Source organism: Apostichopus japonicus, chromosome 11, assembly GCF_037975245.1.
Source record: "Apostichopus japonicus isolate 1M-3 chromosome 11, ASM3797524v1, whole genome shotgun sequence".
Lineage (NCBI taxonomy): Eukaryota > Metazoa > Echinodermata > Holothuroidea > Aspidochirotida > Stichopodidae > Apostichopus > Apostichopus japonicus.
Window position 1 is genome coordinate 19,554,453 of NC_092571.1, and position 18,644 is coordinate 19,573,096.

Genomic DNA, 18,644 nt, shown 5'->3' on the forward strand with positions numbered 1-18,644 from the left:
ACTTGAAATGCAGCTATTGGTCAAGACAAATTGGTGGGGCCACGGTATATCATGTCCCCACTACTGAAAAAGTTGGTAGGGACGCGTCCCGCTGTCCTCACCAGGATCTGCGCCCATGGTTTGGAGGCTGTTTATCGTGGAACGCCATTTCATGCTCACTGATATGATGTGATATCTGCTGTTTGCTTTACAAATTCGAATAATTTTGTCACTGTTCCTCTTCCCGTTTTCTTGCCGTATTTTCTACTCCATCCTTTTCTCTCTTTCTTCTTTTTCTTTTCCTTCCTTCACCTCGTTGAAGTTGGCAAGTGTATACAGTTCCAAAGCTATTCAACAGCAACAAAACGTTATTTTGTATGTCTGTTGTGGGGTGAAGTTACAGTAGCGCTATGAGTTACAAGTTCCAATGCGCAAGGTAGGGGAAAGGGGCTAGAAATAATGTGTGGGTCAATTCTAACTCGGTTTTCGGTCGTTAATTGTTGATGTAGCCTACCAGGTAAAAGATTGAAATGACTTTAACAGTTTCAAATTTAATAATTTGATTTATTATGCCATTTGGAGCACATAACATAGGCTATAACAGAACATTACTGGCAAAAACTAGGGGGGTTGATTGTGTGGGCCAACCCCCCTCTTCAAAAAGTGGGGGGTTAAAACCCCCCAACCCCCCCTGTTTCTCCGCCACTGGCACACACAGTACTATTAACATTCAAGGAATCTTTGGGAGTAATTTAATATCATCCTGTGATATCTTCATGTTTTTCTTTTCTTCTTTTTTTTCTGCTCTGCAGGACTGAAGAAAGGAGGGGAGCCCGGAATGCCAGAGCCAAACCTGCTTAGTTTACTTTGGGCTTAAATGAGAGCAATCGAAGCGATGGATGATTCACAGGTGGTCGCATCTTACATAGGCCTGTGATGCGATGAGCAAAGAAGCTGGTACCATGGTAACATCTTAACCAATCCCTCCTGTATCATTTCTGCAGTGGAAAAATCATAGACTTCATTCAAGTGGCACGCCCTATGTGAATAATGTCAAGAACCTTCAGAAGATTATCATTTTCATTTAGCTCTACAGCCCTGTTAGCGTGTGATGATGATGACGACGATGTCCGATCACAGAAGGCAATGATTGGGTTCTTAGGTTGAATTTCTTTACAGTTTTTGAAAACAATAAATACTCTGCAATTTGGGTTCCAAATTGTTTTGGGATGGGATGGCAGGGAGGGTATAAAAATAGCTGCATTTTAATCAGCGTGATTTATGTGTAAATTATCTCTATTTGTGCAAATTGTTTTTAAGGGGTAAAGAGTAATCCGTATAGCTACAGTGTGCATGACATGTATCGATCTACGGTATCCTACTGTATTAAGATGGTAGAGTGCTATCCTGTGTTTTAGAGAAACGGTATGCCTCGGTAATGTGCTCTATATTTTTCTTTGCTGCGAAGTTTTGAGCATGTGTCATTATTTGGAGGTTCTGAACGATCCCTTAATAGGGGATGTACCGTAACACTGCCTGTCATTACATATCACAAGAAGAGCAGCTATCATTGGTTAAGTCACATTCCTTGTTTAAAAGCCAAAGTATTAAGTTGATTGAAAATGCACCTACAATCAAAAATATTCCGCATTATTAAATTAACATGATAGTGAGAGTATGTTAATTGTTAGGAGTAACATGAAGTTACTTTTTTAGGAATCGTTAAGGGTTTAAAAAATGTAATTTAAAAACAAAGCTCAAAATTGTATAACAGGAACAGTGCTATTCCATATACCAGGGTTAATTAATTTTCGGCTAGGACCAGATAGAAACTGGTTGGAGAAGACGACAAGAAAGAGTGAAATTTTAACTATACCTACAGTACAGTAGATTGTTCAATATGCAGGTTCAATGTGCAGGTTCAATGCGCAGGTTCAATGCGCAGGGTATCCAGCCGATTGCATGCTAGTGCTTATGGCCTTGAAAGGTCTGCACATGTAGGGAAAGTTTTCTGCTTGATTTTCCTTTGGAGGGCCAGTTTGAAATATTTTGTGGGCCAGATTTGGCCCACAGGCTACATGAATAATGCGTACCCTGCTATATGCAGTAAACAAGGTTCATAAAGATTGATCTGTCTATTCATTTGTTCATAACATTTGGCCTTATTTGGATTACAGCTGAGAGAAATTCTGATAAGAACAGCTGGAAAATTCCATCCTTTAGATAAATATATCGCTGTATGCATTTAGGCATTGGTTGATCTTGGTATGCAATAAGTCATATAAATAAACAATAAATTGCATGAATCTAATGTTCGTTTGAATCTTGAGGAGCCTCAGATGTTGAGAAGGGTCAAAATTTTAACAATTAATAACAACCTGAATAGATAGCAGTCTTTCTAATGTCTACAATGATCATATCAAAATAAATTCTGTGCCAAAAGTCGTCCTTACGACTTGAGGAAGGTTGTTGATGACACAGACAAGTCCACTGATGTCTTGAGAAAGTCCTTTGATGATAAGTGAATTCCATATGTATTACTAATAATCATCATTAAGAGACTGGCAATTTTTTTCCATGTGGTATGTTACAGTTATGTTACTCTTATTACAATTAACAGTGAACTGAATTAAAACATTTTCATTTCTGGTTGCTCTTTTTTGAAAGTGAATTATTATGTCATCTTCTAAATACCATACACCCTCTCCAAGTCTCCATACACCCACCCACCCATACACCCTCTCCATCATCAGCTTTGCCTTAAGTGAGTATACAGTATCTAGTTTGTTGGTATTTAGTTGCTTGCTCTAGTAGTGTTGGAGTTATTATTATTATTACACCAGTGGTTATATAGCGCAAAATCCCAGGGTTCAATGCGCTTAACCAAACAAATACAAATATACAATTGAATACACTTAACCATAGGTTTGTTTGAAATAAAACGTCTTTAACGCTGATCTGAAAGTGCTGATAGAGGTTAGGCTTCGTATTTCTGATTGTAACTTGTTCCACAACAACGTTGTGACATGGCTAAAAGCTTGCTCCCGCACTCGATGGTTTGATCTACGAGTTGTGAGAGCAGGACTTTCAGAGGATGAGAGAAGGATTATGGATATGAAATATTTCCTGCAAGTTAACTGTGCAAGTAAATACCAATAATTCTCTAAGTTAACTTTATGGAATTTGAAAGCATCAGAGGGGACAATTTTTACACAGTCACAAATATGCATTGCTTGCATCAGCTACAGGGGTTGGGGGGGGGGGGGCAGTAGAGGAACAGGGTCTGATTACACCTCTAGAGCACCTAGTGGTACATCAATAGTATGCAACATGCAAATTCCCGTTCCCTCCCTTTGTAGCTTTAAGGAATTATGATTTTGTTTGCCAGAACCAAGCATTAGGGTTGAATCACTGACATAAATTATTGGTCTTTCTAATCTTCCTCTTATTTCTAATTTCTTTATTGCTTGTTCGTATCATATTGCAAATTTCAATGGACTACAGAATCCATACCAGTGTAATAACGCCAGTAGTGTGGGTGTGTGATAAATTACAGTTTTTCACACCAAAAAGGTTGGAATTCCCGTAAAAGCTGCAGTTTAAGTCAAATGTCAACAAACATAAGCAACATCCCCGATTCTCAGATAACGTCAAAGTTTTATTGGCTTTCTGCCTTTATGTTGCACATTTGCTCTACAATTTCATCATAACATTTGAAATGGGAATAACCAGAGGGTGGAACTTGGAGTGGAATGTTGTATGTGGTTAGAGAATTAAAAAAAAGCATCCGTATTTCCAGTGAACAGGTAGCAGTAACGCCCTTTTGTGTTACAAACTACGGCTTTTGACCGCTCATGACCTCACCGTCATTCGTGGCGCTCATTTCCTAGATAACTTTAGAAGTTTTGAACATTGGAGTCACAGCATGATAATTATGGAGCATTTTAGTAGCTTAGCAACCAGTGAACAAGAATGGATTTATAAATGTTGATACACACTACAAAGGTCAATTGACTGATGTAGAGCCGTAGTAAACTTCATTACATTTTACCATGTGTCATTTATAGGCCTAACACATTTCTTTGATGTGTACATTGAAACGATAAAAAAAATTACGAAGCAAGAATTCTCAACTCGATAAGAAACGACTGCCCTAGTGTAATCGCGAAAAATCATTCCCGAGGGAAAGGTATATAACCTCACCCCACATCAGGTATCCTACCGAATAAAACACACGAGTGGGAATTTTTCGCGATACTTTGAAGGTATCTTGCACTTTATAAGATGAATTGATAAGCAGTGGCTGCCGTATAGCCCAAAAGAAAGCCCGTAACTAGGGGTTCGATTTTTGTGTTGGGATTGGGCATGAATGTTCAATTGTTGGCAGATATCCGTCCTGGAGTGGGGGGTCTAAAGGGGTCCTTTCCCCTATAATATCATTTAAACCACATCTGTGTCATACAAGTTTGAAGGTCGCTAGTGCATGTATACAACTTTGCGTGTGTCCCCACCCCCCCCCCCCAAGGTTACGTCCCTGAAAATGGGTACATGTACTTGTCAACAGGACTTAACAAAAAATACATTTCACCCCTTCGCCTTCATTACGCTCCTCCAGCAACTATTTAAGCGAGACCAAAGGTGACGGCGATCTTATTAAAATAGAAAAGTCGAACGAAACTTGATATGGACCAGCCCGAGTAGGTCAAGTTACGCGGACTTCTACAAATAGAGGGCGCACATGGACTAGCTGTTAGACTTAATTGTTATTTTATTGTCCTTCCATATTGCGCTAGAAGTGTTCATTGCTTTGGGGTTATATTCTAACCTACAACTTCCGTTAACATCGGCTGATAATCAGGCAGGAGTGAGGGTGGAAGGGACGTTTTGTGCTCTTTTCATAAATAGAAGTGACATGCATTTAGTTAACGATAAGTACACTCTTCCATTTATGTAACAAAAATGCAGCGCCCTGTTGTTATTTAAAGCAATCGATGACTTAAGACAACTGTTATTGAAAAGTACCATTTTGTTGTACAATTGAAAAGTAATAAAATAGTAAAACAAGTGCCGAGTTGTTGCTTTAAATACTGGGTTTGCCATACAGAATGCACAGAGGGTCCACTTTTGATGTGATTTTGCGGCTTTCTTCCTCAAATCAAACTCGCATGTCCCACTACCCTCCCCCCCCCCCCCCCCATTAGAGTTATTGATTTCAAGTTAAACATCCTTCTTCCTTGAAAGTCGATATGCAAACCTTTCTGCGGTGTAATATATGTATGCTGTGGGTTTACAAGTATGTGTGGTGTAGGCCTACTTTGGAAACCATATAAGAAAAAGTGAAAAGCTGTAACCGTAATGTCTGTTAAATGTTATCTATATGTTCAAACGGAGAACCTACTCCCCGCACAGGCGATGACAGACCACTGCAGTAAGTCCCCCGTAGAGAAGAATGTCCTTGGGTTTCATCTGCTGAGAGATGTACAATCTACTTCATTATCCATCGGGTCATTTTCATTGCCCCTTCACCGCGGTGATGATCCCTGTTTTTTTTTTCTTCTAATTCCTGTGAGATTATTTATAACTACTGTCACAATATATGTATCAGAGAATTGCCAGTCTGAGTTTAAAGGTGGCGTCTCGTACAGACTTTTGAATCCTTTCAGGCGATCAAGGAATTGAAGTCACTTGTCGTCAAAATGCATATCGTCAGGTACGATCACTAAACAATAGACGTCGTGCGCGTACAGGGCTTCACGTAGAACATGTACAGCTTACTCAGACTAATTGTCTGGTCTGAAATTGGCAAACTCCCCCCCCCCTCTCCACCCCAGGAGAAGCTAACGGCGCGCATTCCGTGCTATAATCAGCTAAGCATATTTTGCTGGAACAAACTAAGGTGCACTGCACTGGATAAGCCAGAACCGTTTATTCAGCCGTCCGGTAACGTCCAGAGACGGACGGCTCTGTGGAAATCTACTATGGGGGTTTCAAATGGAACACTTGTATGTCGGCCTATATGTTCATCTCCCTGAAACGTAATGGATACTTAATACATTAACGAGTATCGGCCTGGAACGCAGTTATTTTACTTGATTTTGAGAACCAGGAGAGACCGACTGGTTTATAACAGTTTTATTTTACTTTTATATTTTACAATTTAGACGATATTGATTGGCGAAACCCACTTTACTTTAGCCGGCCATGGCTAAGTAACAAACAACTTGAACAATTGCCAAATGCAAATCAAGGACAAAACAAATACTATATCCTGTTTTTAGCCTTATAATGATGGATTCGATGAGATAGATATACAGAAAGAAAAACGAATTCCTGATCGTCAAAAGCGATTCCCCAGCGATTAACGTTTGTAATCTTAGCCCTCGAGTGTCCCTATATCAACCTTCCCAGTACCATTTAGGGTTTATTCTTGATGGGTTTGCCATCTGTCTTATTCGCAGTTTGGAAACATTGACGCTACCCCTCAGTTTTCCTGGTATCCATTAACACGTATAACATAATTCGACACATCACAAATAATGTCCTGTATTTGCCGACAAGTTGTTAGGATATATACAATAAGTTTTAATCTAGAATTTGGCAGTGACGAGCGTGTCTCAGACGTGCGATTATCAGTCAAGGTGGAATGGTGTTTCCGAAGTTGGGGTAGGCCTATACCATATATGTATATGGGGTGGTTTAGTGAGAAGGAAACACCATAATTGAATAATTAAAAATCATTTCGAATATATTCGACTTAGTACCATAAACATAATACGTAACCTCCGTCTGCAATGACGTCATGCATCAATCTTTGGCATTTTGATGCTTAGCCTTTTAGTATGATATTCCGAGGATAAGTGGACAAATAAACAAAAGTTCTCTTTGAACCATGGAGATCTGAACAGATGATCCGGGGTGACAATATAAACTCTCAGTAGGATGAGTTGTTCATGGATTCTCTAAACATGTAGGCTTACATGCGTACACATGCATGAACTAGTATTTTCTACAAGTGTTAAAATTCCCAGCAAATATAAGTATATGGGAGAAACAAAGGGGGAATTTTATCTGTGATTATCAAAGTAAATAGATTTGAGGATATTTTGTACTTAGAAATTTAGTTATTTCAACAAATTCGTACTGCAGATCCCCACCCCCTTCCCCACCCCTCCCCGCACCAACCAAAACGTGTTCTGTAATGAAACATATGGGATTACAACGCCCTTAGCAATAGTTAGTTATATTATAAATTTCCACTGCAACAAAGCTATGTAGACATCTATTACTACACGTTTATTTCACACTATTGTAGCATAACCTTGAATAAATTAATGGAGGAGGGGTGGGGGGGGGTTCACACATGTTACACAGGGATATAAACCCCCATTCTACTGATGCAATGGGCGATTGGGGAGATTCAGAGAAAAAAAATACGGTGCTTTGGAGTTGTCGCATGAAGCACTAAGTGACATGAAGGTAAAACGGAAAATTTTCTCCAAACGGTTGTTTGAAGAACAAGACAGTCCCGATTTCGCCAAAAAAAAAAAAAAAAAAACGAAAATTGGAATTTGGACGAAATTCAATGTAAAACGACCATTTTAGTAGTAACTGCTGTTTTACGGTTAAGAATTAGACGAGATGTAACATTTACACTACCGTAGAAATATTAGCAGTAATATGGCGGCGCATGCATGTGTTTACGATGAGAGACCTTTGACTTACCTAACGCAAAACCTTCTTTTAAATATACGAGACAGTATGTTGACATGTCACGGAATCGTGATCATTTTGGGTGTGGTTGACAAATGGTGGCGATTTATGACAACCGGTGTGACCTGTCAGACGAGATCTGAATAACAGACAAAATAAATACAGGCTTTATCGCAATCATGACTTCGAAAGTTGCCAAAGACTGGGGAATTCCGGAAGGCTGAATCTGTCTTTCGTATTGCATAGCCGAGAAATTATCTGACAGAAATATTTAGATTTCTTAATACCGGCTTAACATGAAATGGTGGGGAGGCGGGGTAGGGTAGGGATAGGGAACAGAATATGGGATGGTGCAGGAGAGAGCAGGAGCGGGGTAGGGTAGGGTAGAGAGAATGAGGGTAGAAAGAAGCAGAGGATGATGGATGAGGAGAGCTTTGAGGTACATCTTTGGAGATAATAATCTAAGCATAGACTGACCCGAACATTGGGCAAAACATTAAAACATACAAGAAGAGTTGGTTCAGGTCCCGTCTTCAAAAATCAGAGTTTGAGGTTTGAAAGTTGGAGAGTTTGGTAGGGTATTGATGCTTGGGTCAGGGAAGTAGTCAGAACATTGGGGAAATATTCGTTCACAGGTGGGCATAACATTCCGATGTCTTACTCTTGAAATACGGAAATGATGTAGGTAATGATGCCTACGTCCTAATCCCTCGATCCCCTCTCTCTCTCCACCCCCCCCCCCCCTGCGATTTCCAATTTCATTGAGATGACGGAAGTATAAACAGAGATCATATTTTATTTAACATTTATTTGAAACCACAAATAACTTCAGTAAAGTACGTTGCTTGATAGGACATAATAAGTGCGTGTATAAACATAATAGGGAATTTCAAATACCAATGTTTTCGCAGGTACTAGGGTTAACACCTAACCAGTTTTACGACAGTTGTACATTGCCCGTGGTTTATGGATGGAACTATTTCCAGGATCAATTTGACCTCGTTCGTTGCTAAGGCGTATTTATGCGTTACTTGTACATGAACTCCTCCACCTTACTTTACCCAAGTGGCAAAGCCATATACTGTATGAAGTTTTCCGATTGAGAAAGAGGGTAGGGGATAATTTGAAATCAAAATAATAATTGGTTAAGCAGCATGCTGGTGTTAGTTACACACTCATCATATATTCCTGTTTATGTTATTCCATCCATTCCAATTTTCCAACGTTATAATGGCGTACTTTTGAGGCAAGTAAGATGTGAGAGCAGGGGGAGGCGGGGGGGGGGGGTTGAGGATTAGGGAGTTTTCTCCAGACGAATTTTAGATTTATAAATGCTACGGTGGCCAAGATAGGAAATTAGGAATTCCGATCATTTTATCTTCGAATCTACATTTTCTTTTACACATTCCGACTATATAATAACATCAATCTCGACAGCTGTTTTGTTGTCTTCGAATTTTGACATTCCATACCGTGAATATCGGGCTAATTTTATCGCAAAATAATTAATCATTTCGAGTTTCCACTATCCCTAGAAATTTTGACTTCATATCTTCAAATTTCGACTATTTTCTGGTTGCTGAAAGTTCGAGAAAACAAATAGAAAATCCAAGGGTTTATCACGTGTACGAAACGAGACAGTTATTTTAATGCCTGGAACTTTGGTTGTTAATGCAAAGATCCAGCTGAATGATTTAGGACTGCCGTAGAGTACATCCAGACGCGGATCCAGGGCTTGGAGTGTGCTCCCCCCTCCCCCTCCCACATCCAAAACCCTAACCCCACCATTTTCGACCCAATACAAAAACGGTGCGTGTAGACCTAATGAAAGATCGAATTTTTAGCCTTAGTATGCAGGAGAATTCACCATTTGCGTAACCATATTTGTATTGAGTATATCATACAATTGTTCATTTTAGTAGTGTGAACTTTAAATATTAGTTCTTTGTATCGAGTATCCAAAGTAGCAGTTACTCGCATATCGAAATGATGAAGAAGTAGATCCCAGTTGGCCTATTTTGAGTGCACTTTTGATAAGTTACTTGCATCGAGTATACTACTACAGAGCACTTACTTGTATCGAGTATAATACAGAGCACTTACTTGTACTTGTTATGCTACAGAAAACTTACTTGTATTAAGTATACGACAGAGCACTTACTTGTATCGAATATAATACAGAGCACTTACTTGTATCAAGTATGCTACAAGCACTTACTTGTACTAAGTATGCTACAGAGCACTTACTTGTATCGAGTATGCTAAAAGCACTTACTTGTATTAAGTATACGACAGTGCACTTACTTGTATCGAATATAATACAGAGCACTTACTTGTATTGAGTATGCTACAAGCACTTACTTGTTCTGAGTATGCTACATAGCACTTACTTGTATTGAGTATGCTAAAGGCACTTACTTGTATTGAGTATGCTACAGAGCACTTACTTGTATCGAGTATACTACAGAGCACTTACTTGTATCGTGTATACAACATAGCGCTTATTTGTATATCGAGTGTATATAGTTATTTTTCGACTACACAACAATGTGGGATGGGGCGGGTCGTAGGGATGGGTACGGGCAAAATATTGTGTTACTGAAAATGTTGCTGGGCTCTTACTGTAGAATGAATGCGTTTCGTCATGTATAGGTTTTAAATTTTTCGAACTGTCGTGGAATGCCATTCACGTGTTGAACCCACACATTTTGACATTGATAAATCCTGTTAATGTAACAACGTAGATGTGACAAAAGAACATGTCGAGTTCGAAGACCTGTTTACATAGCATGAAGTTCGGGTTTCATAAATTTTATGATTATTGTCAGGACATTTCTCCGTATTTTATAGCTTACGTCAAACATTATAAGTACTGTTATGACTTATTCTTTAAAAATGACAACGTATCGAAAATAAAACATTTACACTTCGGGTTAAATTACTTTAAATTAGACGGTTGAGAAATTAATATCCTAGGTGTAAGGAATTTTACAAGTCTACTATGGAGACACATGCTACACTAGTACCAGCTTCCATAGTTGAAGTTATTTTTTTTTTTAAATAATTCCGCAATCTTTGCAATCAGGACAGAATGACGGGAATCCAAGTGTTTAGTAACCAATCGATGATGAAATAAAATAAACACCCTTCCCACTACAAAATAAATTTATATGCACATATATCAACAATATGTGTTCTGTTGGTTCACTTCATTGAGTTATGTTCTACATATATTTCAAACATAGACTTTACGCCATATGACGCTTCCCTGCATTCACTGGGTATCGAACCAAGTTCCCCCGCTCAATGTAGCATGATGTCCTCACCCACTGGGTCATGGATGCTGATGTTATATCCAGAGGTTCGAAAACCAATAAATCAGATTAATGGTGGTCATTATTCTACTGTATAGGCTCCATAGGCGTAGGAGCCTCATTTGATTTGGGGGGGGGGGGGGGCTGTAACGACTTGCCTGAAAAATATAACCAAAATTTTTTTCGCGCGCTCCGCGCGCGTTCCACATGTTAATGTGCATATCATATAGGCATCCATCAGTTATTACATCACCTGCCAATAACATAAAATCATTTTCCGGGTTATTACCCTTCCATATTGGTTAGAAATATTGGGGAAGTCGTTACAACAATAATGATAATAATAATACTATAAGTTTAACCAATGAAAAACACATTGCAAATTCTTCTTCTTTCAGTAGGAGCTAGGGGTATTGGTCAGGAGGGGGGGGGGGGAGAGAATGGTCTGTAGGGGCACTTTTGACACTATCTAAGTGGAGCGCAACCACAGGTTGGCGCTGAGCGTACAGAAATTTTTTGAGTAAAGATACTCCCTAGATCGCCGGAAATGACCCTTTCCGGGCCTTGCTAATTTGCAGATAAACGAAGAATAAATAGGTGTCATCGCCATTTGTCAGAAAATTGCACCAACAAAATGTGACAAATGTCAATAGGTATTTGAGAGCGCAATAAAAAAGTCAATAATCGCGAATAAGTAAAAAGTGGTAAAAAGCTGAAAAGGGCGCCAGCAGTCCATTTGAGTCCGTCAGGGGGGCATCCGCCCCCTCTGACTGTAGTGCTCCGCCACTGGTAGGTGCCCGCAAAATTCTCAGCATATTGCCCGAATTTTCACCAAAATATTTGAAAAACACATTGCAAATTATTCTTCTTTCAGTAGGTGCTCGAAAAATTCTCAGCATAATGCCCGAATTTTCACCAAAAAATTAAAAAACACATTGCAAATTATTATTCTTTCAGTAGATGCCCGAATAATTCTCAGCATATTGCCGAATTTTCACCCCCCAAAAAATGAAAAACACATTGCAAATTATTATTCTTCCAGTAGGTGCCCGAAAAATTCTCAGCATATTGCCCGAATAATCACCAGAAAAATTGGTTGGGGGGCTGCAGCCCCCAGCCCTCCCCCCCGCCTCCTACGCCTATGATAGGCTCGCTACCCATATCGAACAATACTATAGTACTGTTTGGTATAACGTAGTTTGCCGGGTTCGTTCCGTTCACTGACAAGATATGTAGATGAATATATGTATCCGTTTTCCTTGGATATCGAAATGTGTCTAATTTGCTTAGTTTTGGCGTCACATTTTCTACGTTCGACCGCATCAAGCGGCATACCAATGTTTCCGTCTCAATGGAAGAAAGATTTATTGGTAGACCGCAAATTTGGCTATACCTTCCTATTGATCATCTGTGTAAATTACGTCATGTTTAATGACACCATGTGGCACATAATACGTGAAGAAATGTTTTTATTTAAAACTTTCAGTATCAGGGACGGTAAAAAGAAAGAACGCAACCCGAAAAATTCGAAATTCTTGCGGACGGAGGTCGCGCGAGCAAAGGGGTAACTAAACTTTCGCAGGGCATTAACACTGTTATGTTGTAGGGGAACTAGGGCTGAGACTGGGAGTAGTCCAGTTCAATGAAATAACGCTTCATTATTCGTGTTCATAGCTTATATTTTCTTTCAAAACGATGTTTGTTCAGAGTTTTAATGGAGGAGGAAGGGCCATGGAAGTGAATTTTATAACGAAGAAGCGGCGGCAGGGGTAAGGGGTAGGGCTACTTCAAGGAGCTAGATAGTTTGTAAAGCTGCATAGCAGTGATCCATTACACCTCTGCAGCAGTAGGATAACCAGTGGCGGCAAAGGCTGGAGCCCCCCCAAGTCCAAAGTCCACCCCCTCGCCCCCCCAATGACATTAGTTTGCAAGACACAAATTATTGGACGTAAATTACAAAATGCATTTAAAGGCTCAGTTAAACCAGTTCGCGGTTGACGTTAATCCGTAATTGACTAGCATTCTCAAATTAAAACCAGCCAATTGCGTCTCAAGTTAACTATTATCTTGTTATTTTACTTTCTGTCATCGCTAAGAGGTCTCCGATCCCCACCCCCTCCCCTCAACACACGGGCTACTCAACGAGATATCCTGCTACCATGCTTGTTATATCATGTGTATGTTTATAACTTTATACCATCGTTATATTGACCGTCTGAAATTAATCAGATATTGTTAAGTTAATCAAAGGTCGTTTGAGGTCAACAGATGTCAAAGTCAGAGAAATTTGAAAATGCGATAACTTCAGAAGTTGCTTGAATTTCAAACTTGGTATGTACATAGCCCTTGCTAAATATATCTATGCAAATTCCCTTCAGGTCAAAGGTCAACCGTCAAATACAGGTTACAATCGAAATAAGTCTGATTATGCTGAAGTGCAGTTTGTTTGACCTTCAACCCTCTTTGCATAGGTATGAATGAATCAATTCTGTAAGACTTTCCATCTCTGCTCAGCAATTCAGATCGTTGGGAAATCTTGTATCGGAAGTTAGTTCTCACATTGACAAGGAATCACTAAGTCATTTGACTTTCTGGTTGATTTTTTAAGTTTATCCACATTCTAAATTTAATTCGGCAATTAACAAATTGTACTGCAAAAACGAATCATCCAATCATAAAAAAATGTGTAGGCTTTTGTAGACAAAGTGTGAAAGATACGACTGTAAATAGCATGAGAACAGAGCACACAGGGTTATCAGCTAAAAGTATAGTGACTTTCTCTACAATACATCAAGTTCATATTATTAATTGGACTATCCCTTCAAAAATTTAGCGGATAGAAATTAGGGAATAAACTGTTCAATTTGGCTAAAGAAGCATTCATAACAGTACCGTTACCATGGTTACAAGTGTTTGAGAATGGGCCATATTGCAAAAGTACCTACTCGAATCCGCCCCCCTAAGCCCCCACCCCCGATAATGAGTCTGGTTATGCCACTGCAGATCCACATTTCATTACCAAATTTAATTTTGGTATAAAAGTAAGTGGGCCTGACGTTTCGATCCTAGCAGGATCTTCTTCAGAGGCTGAATGGATCCTGGTTCGAAACGTCAGGCCCACTTACTTTTACACATTCTCTTACGTAGGCTCTTGAGTGGTTAAGGAGTTTGCCAACAGTTTTTGTTTTATTTCAAATTTAAATGTTTATAGAAGAGCATCATATTCATTTTAAAGGGAGAAGTGGGATACAACGTCTGAGTAAAGGAGCCTTTATATTACACTGTGACATACCTTTATGAATATTCATGAAATGATACAAGACTATCATGACGTATGCCCACAAACATTCAATACGCAGTTACTTCATGAAATAATGAATAACAATATTCTGCTCGTAGTGCCGGGTAGCGGACCACATGAGGTGACGTAAAGACGTAGCTATTTACCGGTCGCTTCTCGGCCTTTTGGCTAAGATCATGTGTATATATCTGTTCCCTTTCGAGGGGAATGGTGATGCACACCCGACGATGATCGCACAGTCACAGTTCTGATGCAAGGGGACTGGGGTTGAGAGCGGATCAGTCGTTCGGTAGTTTGATTTTCGTGCCCAGGTTCTTTCCTGGGCGACTTTTTCTTAAATAGTATTTACCGGTTGCCAACTACAGAATATAATTACAGGCCGCGGTTGTTTTATTACACACAATTAATTTTTTGAGTGCAACTAGGTAAGCGAGGGAGGCAGGGGAGTTGATGATCAAACAATTGCCAAAATGACCAAAGATGACCATTGACTTGGTAGGTACGTTGAGATCTCAAGAGGGATTGTAGTTGCTTAAAGACATCTTAAAATATCCATCACCTGAACTATTCTATGCTGTTTTAGAATGATAATAGCCTTTCGTACATCAAGCCAATTGCGCATTATACCTTTAAGAAGTCAATACTGTGTCATTGGTATAATGGATGGCGTTCTCGAGAGAGCAAAGATTGCGAATACCTTATTCCTTTTGGGAGATTTGGTGTGAATTTTTCTCTCTGTTGGTCAAACAGGTAGACGTTTGATAAATTTATTACCCCATGACTGGTTACATCTCCCATCAGTTGCCATTGGATGAGTTTGATCTTCAAACACACACACAGACACACACATAGAGAGAGAGAGACACGTAGCGAGAATAATATCGTAAAAATTTATCTGTCTTAGACTGAGACCAACAGGGATTTGGGTCATGAACTATATATACCTCAATTTAGCGAGAGGGAGGCCCGGTAAAACTTGACGAAAAGGACTAAATCTACCAGGTTATACAAAAGGTTTAGGGGAAGAACTAACATTTTTTTTTTCTTCAAAATTACACGAAGAAGCTTTATATGCCAATTCCAGCATCATAAATACACAGTTAAACGTTCTGTATTCCTATATCATTTCATTAACAAAATTGACAAACTTTATAATGTATGTACATTGTTAATTTATGTATGTCTGTCCAAAGCTATTTATGTCGGTTGATCTGTTTTTGTTATAAAATCCCATAAATGGAAATGAAAAGCCCTTGGGTTCGTTTTCTTACTTACTGTAGATCTTACTAGTAGAACTCAACTTCCAATATATTTCTTACTAGTAGAACTCAACTTCTAAGATAGATTGTTACTCATAGGCGTTGGAAGCGGGGTGGCTGGAAGGGGGGGGGGCGGCTGCAGCCCCCAACCAGAATTTTTTGTGAAAATTCGGGCAATATGATGAGAATTTTGTCGGACACCTACTGAAACAAAAATAATTTGCAATGTGGTTTTCAATGGTTAATCTGATATTATTATCATCATTTATTATCATTTTATTGTAACGACTTCCCCAATAATTATAACCAATATGGAAGGGTAATAACACGGCAAATGATTGTATGTAAATGGCATGCGATGTAATAACCGATGCATGCCTATATGATATGCACATTAAGATGTTGAAAAGTGTTGGTTATATTTTTCGGGCAAGTCGTTACAGCCCCCACCCCCCCCCCCCCAATCAAATTGGGCTCCTACGCCTATGATCTTACTATAGTTGAACTCAACTTCCAAGATAAATCTTACTAGAAGAACTCAACTTCCAAGTGAACGATAGTGCAGTGTCTTGCGGGATTGGTTGTATTTCGCATTGCGCGAGAAATCTTAAATATGGGATGGGACCACTTGGGATGATCTGTGGGATAGAATGGTTTGTGAAAAATTGTCCCCGTGCTCCCCCCCCCTTCCCCTCCCGGTTTTTGGACGAACAGGGTGCTATACATCTAGCTGTCGTTTCGCGCCCTCAAACTGTTTCAGTCAACGATCATTGACGAAACTTTCAGACAATGGAGCTATTACGTAATTGCTCCTTGTGCAATGAGCAATGTTTTACCATTTTTTCCGCACTGAGTTTGGGATGAGAGTTTGGTAGGTAGAAAGGGGTGGGGGAAGCCTAAGTAAAACATGTGAATGAGAAATCCATACCCCCCTTCCCCTCTTTGGTATCTAACTTTACAAAAGCTTATATATACTTTTGTCTGCGCAAATCAACGCCTTCCTCCTCACCACCCCCCCCCCCCTTCTTCGCAGCAGGCGTACGTGGCATGACAAACCTAATCGTCGGTTTGTCCATGTTGCAGTTGCATGACCGAAATAAAGTGAGGCTTTTTCCTAACCTGTGGTGCACACCACACCCCGCCCCATGGACGTCGCTAGAGGGGGGGTGTGGGGGGGTGTCTCACCCCCCCAATCTTGGTAAAAATGACGATAGTTGGAAAATTTTAGTGCGACAGTCGGAATTTCCGACTGTCGGAATTTCCGACTGTCGCCAGCTTCAATTCGGAATTTCCGACTGTCGCACTCTAATTTTCCTGACTGTCGCACTCTTATTTTCATATGTTTCTTGTAATTTGTGAGTGACATAATTTTTTTTTATCAAAATTGACCTTTAATCAGTCATATTTACCACGTTTTCCTCGTCACATTGAGAAATTGTATCTCGCGATCCTTATACTCCACCATACAAAACTTCGTATGATTTTGAATACTCTAAAAAAAATACAACGTTCGCCAGCTTCAATTCGGAAAATTTATGTATTAATTTTGCTATTGGGTGGGTCGACCCTGTTCGCTAGCTTAAAGTAAGTTCAGGATATACCAGGGACGTAGCCAGGGGGAGCAGGGGAGCGACTGCTCCCCCCTTTGAGTGTCGAAAAAAATGTTTAAAAACTGTTGTTTTTTTAGCATGGTATTTTGTCAGTGCTCTTTTGATCTTGAATACTCGTCAGCTCCGTTAACTCGATTATAATCGTAATAACATGCAGGCCTACTGATTCAACTACTTACTTAGTTTGGCAGATGCAATTAGATAAATTTAGCCTATAGCCTATTTCAAACCTACAGTTGGCCACTGCGTAATAAAATACATATTGCCTACCTAACCTCACTCGATGGAATGTCACGAACCGTATGCACAACGACGACGACAAGTTCGTTCTCATCCGTTCTATGATTCGTCCTAAGTCGTTGCACGAACAGCATGTTATGCAACTAAGCTAGCAATCGTACGTGATACGCACTTCCTATAAATAATTATTACACTGTTAATACACGGAGATAACGATATTTTTTAGGCCACGGCAAATTTGGCTGTCTTACAAAATATGAAAGTTTATATTGTCCATCAATTAAGTTCGTCAAATGTATTTAAGTCCAGACTTGGACAATAAACAAGAATCATCCTTCTGGAAAAATTGTAAAAGAGCACTATGTTTGTCTCTCTGATATATTATGTAAAAGAACATGTAAAAGAATTCAAACAGGAAACAAAATCTGCTGATAATATGATATCATATGATAATGATGAAACTGGCAACAAATTGCACCAGATCGCATCTAAGGACCTTCAATTGTTCAAAAAAAATCTCAAAGGGGAGGGGGACACCCCCTCCCCTTAGACCCCTCCCCCATATCAATCGCAAAAAGTGCTTCCCCTTTCAAATTCCTGGCTACGACGTTGGGATATATATACATTGTCCCTATGGTATACAATTAAAACACTCAATGCTAATCTACGGAAGTTTAAAAGTGCCATCAACATAAGCAAAAACTTTGCCCCATAAGGTACAAATGTATTGAAAAAAGTTCGGAACAAAAGTGCAGTCGCGAAAGATGGGGTGTCTGACTGACACTGACCGTATCGTTGACGATGAGTGCGGGGGGGGGGGGGTACAAGGCAGCAGTCGGAATTTTCTGACTCCAAAACCCATCCAGTTGGAATTTCAGCCACTACACCCCCCCAATCATCAGGCCTTAGCTACGTCCCTGCCCCGCCCCTGAGTGAAACGCAGGACGCAGGGGGGGGGGGGGCTATAGGCATAAACAACAGAAAGAGTAGATTCCTCCACAGCTGGTAAAGGGGTGTACACGGGTTTTCTTAGGGGTGCGAGGGGGTTAAATGTAAACTGTATTGGCCCCAAATATGCTAGATATTCAAATATGGTCACCTTTGGTCCAAATTCTGAAACTGTTTTTATTACAACCTTCGATGAAATTTTTCTCACTGGGACATTCAGTCAATTTGTGTGTTCCTTAAAAATGTCTGAGAACAATTTGGATAGTAAAGACCTCCAGGAAAG

General features: G+C 39.8%; 2 protein-coding genes across 11 annotated transcripts in view; both read right to left on the reverse strand.

Annotated features, from left to right (window-relative positions):
- The window catches only part of LOC139976171 (uncharacterized), a 192,145-nt gene that overhangs the window by 91,270 nt on the left and 82,231 nt on the right, over positions 1-18,644 (reverse strand). The window lies entirely within an intron of this gene.
- Positions 1-18,644, reverse strand: part of LOC139976355 (uncharacterized) — a 96,916-nt gene that overhangs the window by 77,246 nt on the left and 1,026 nt on the right. The gene's annotated exons all lie outside the window — the stretch shown is intronic.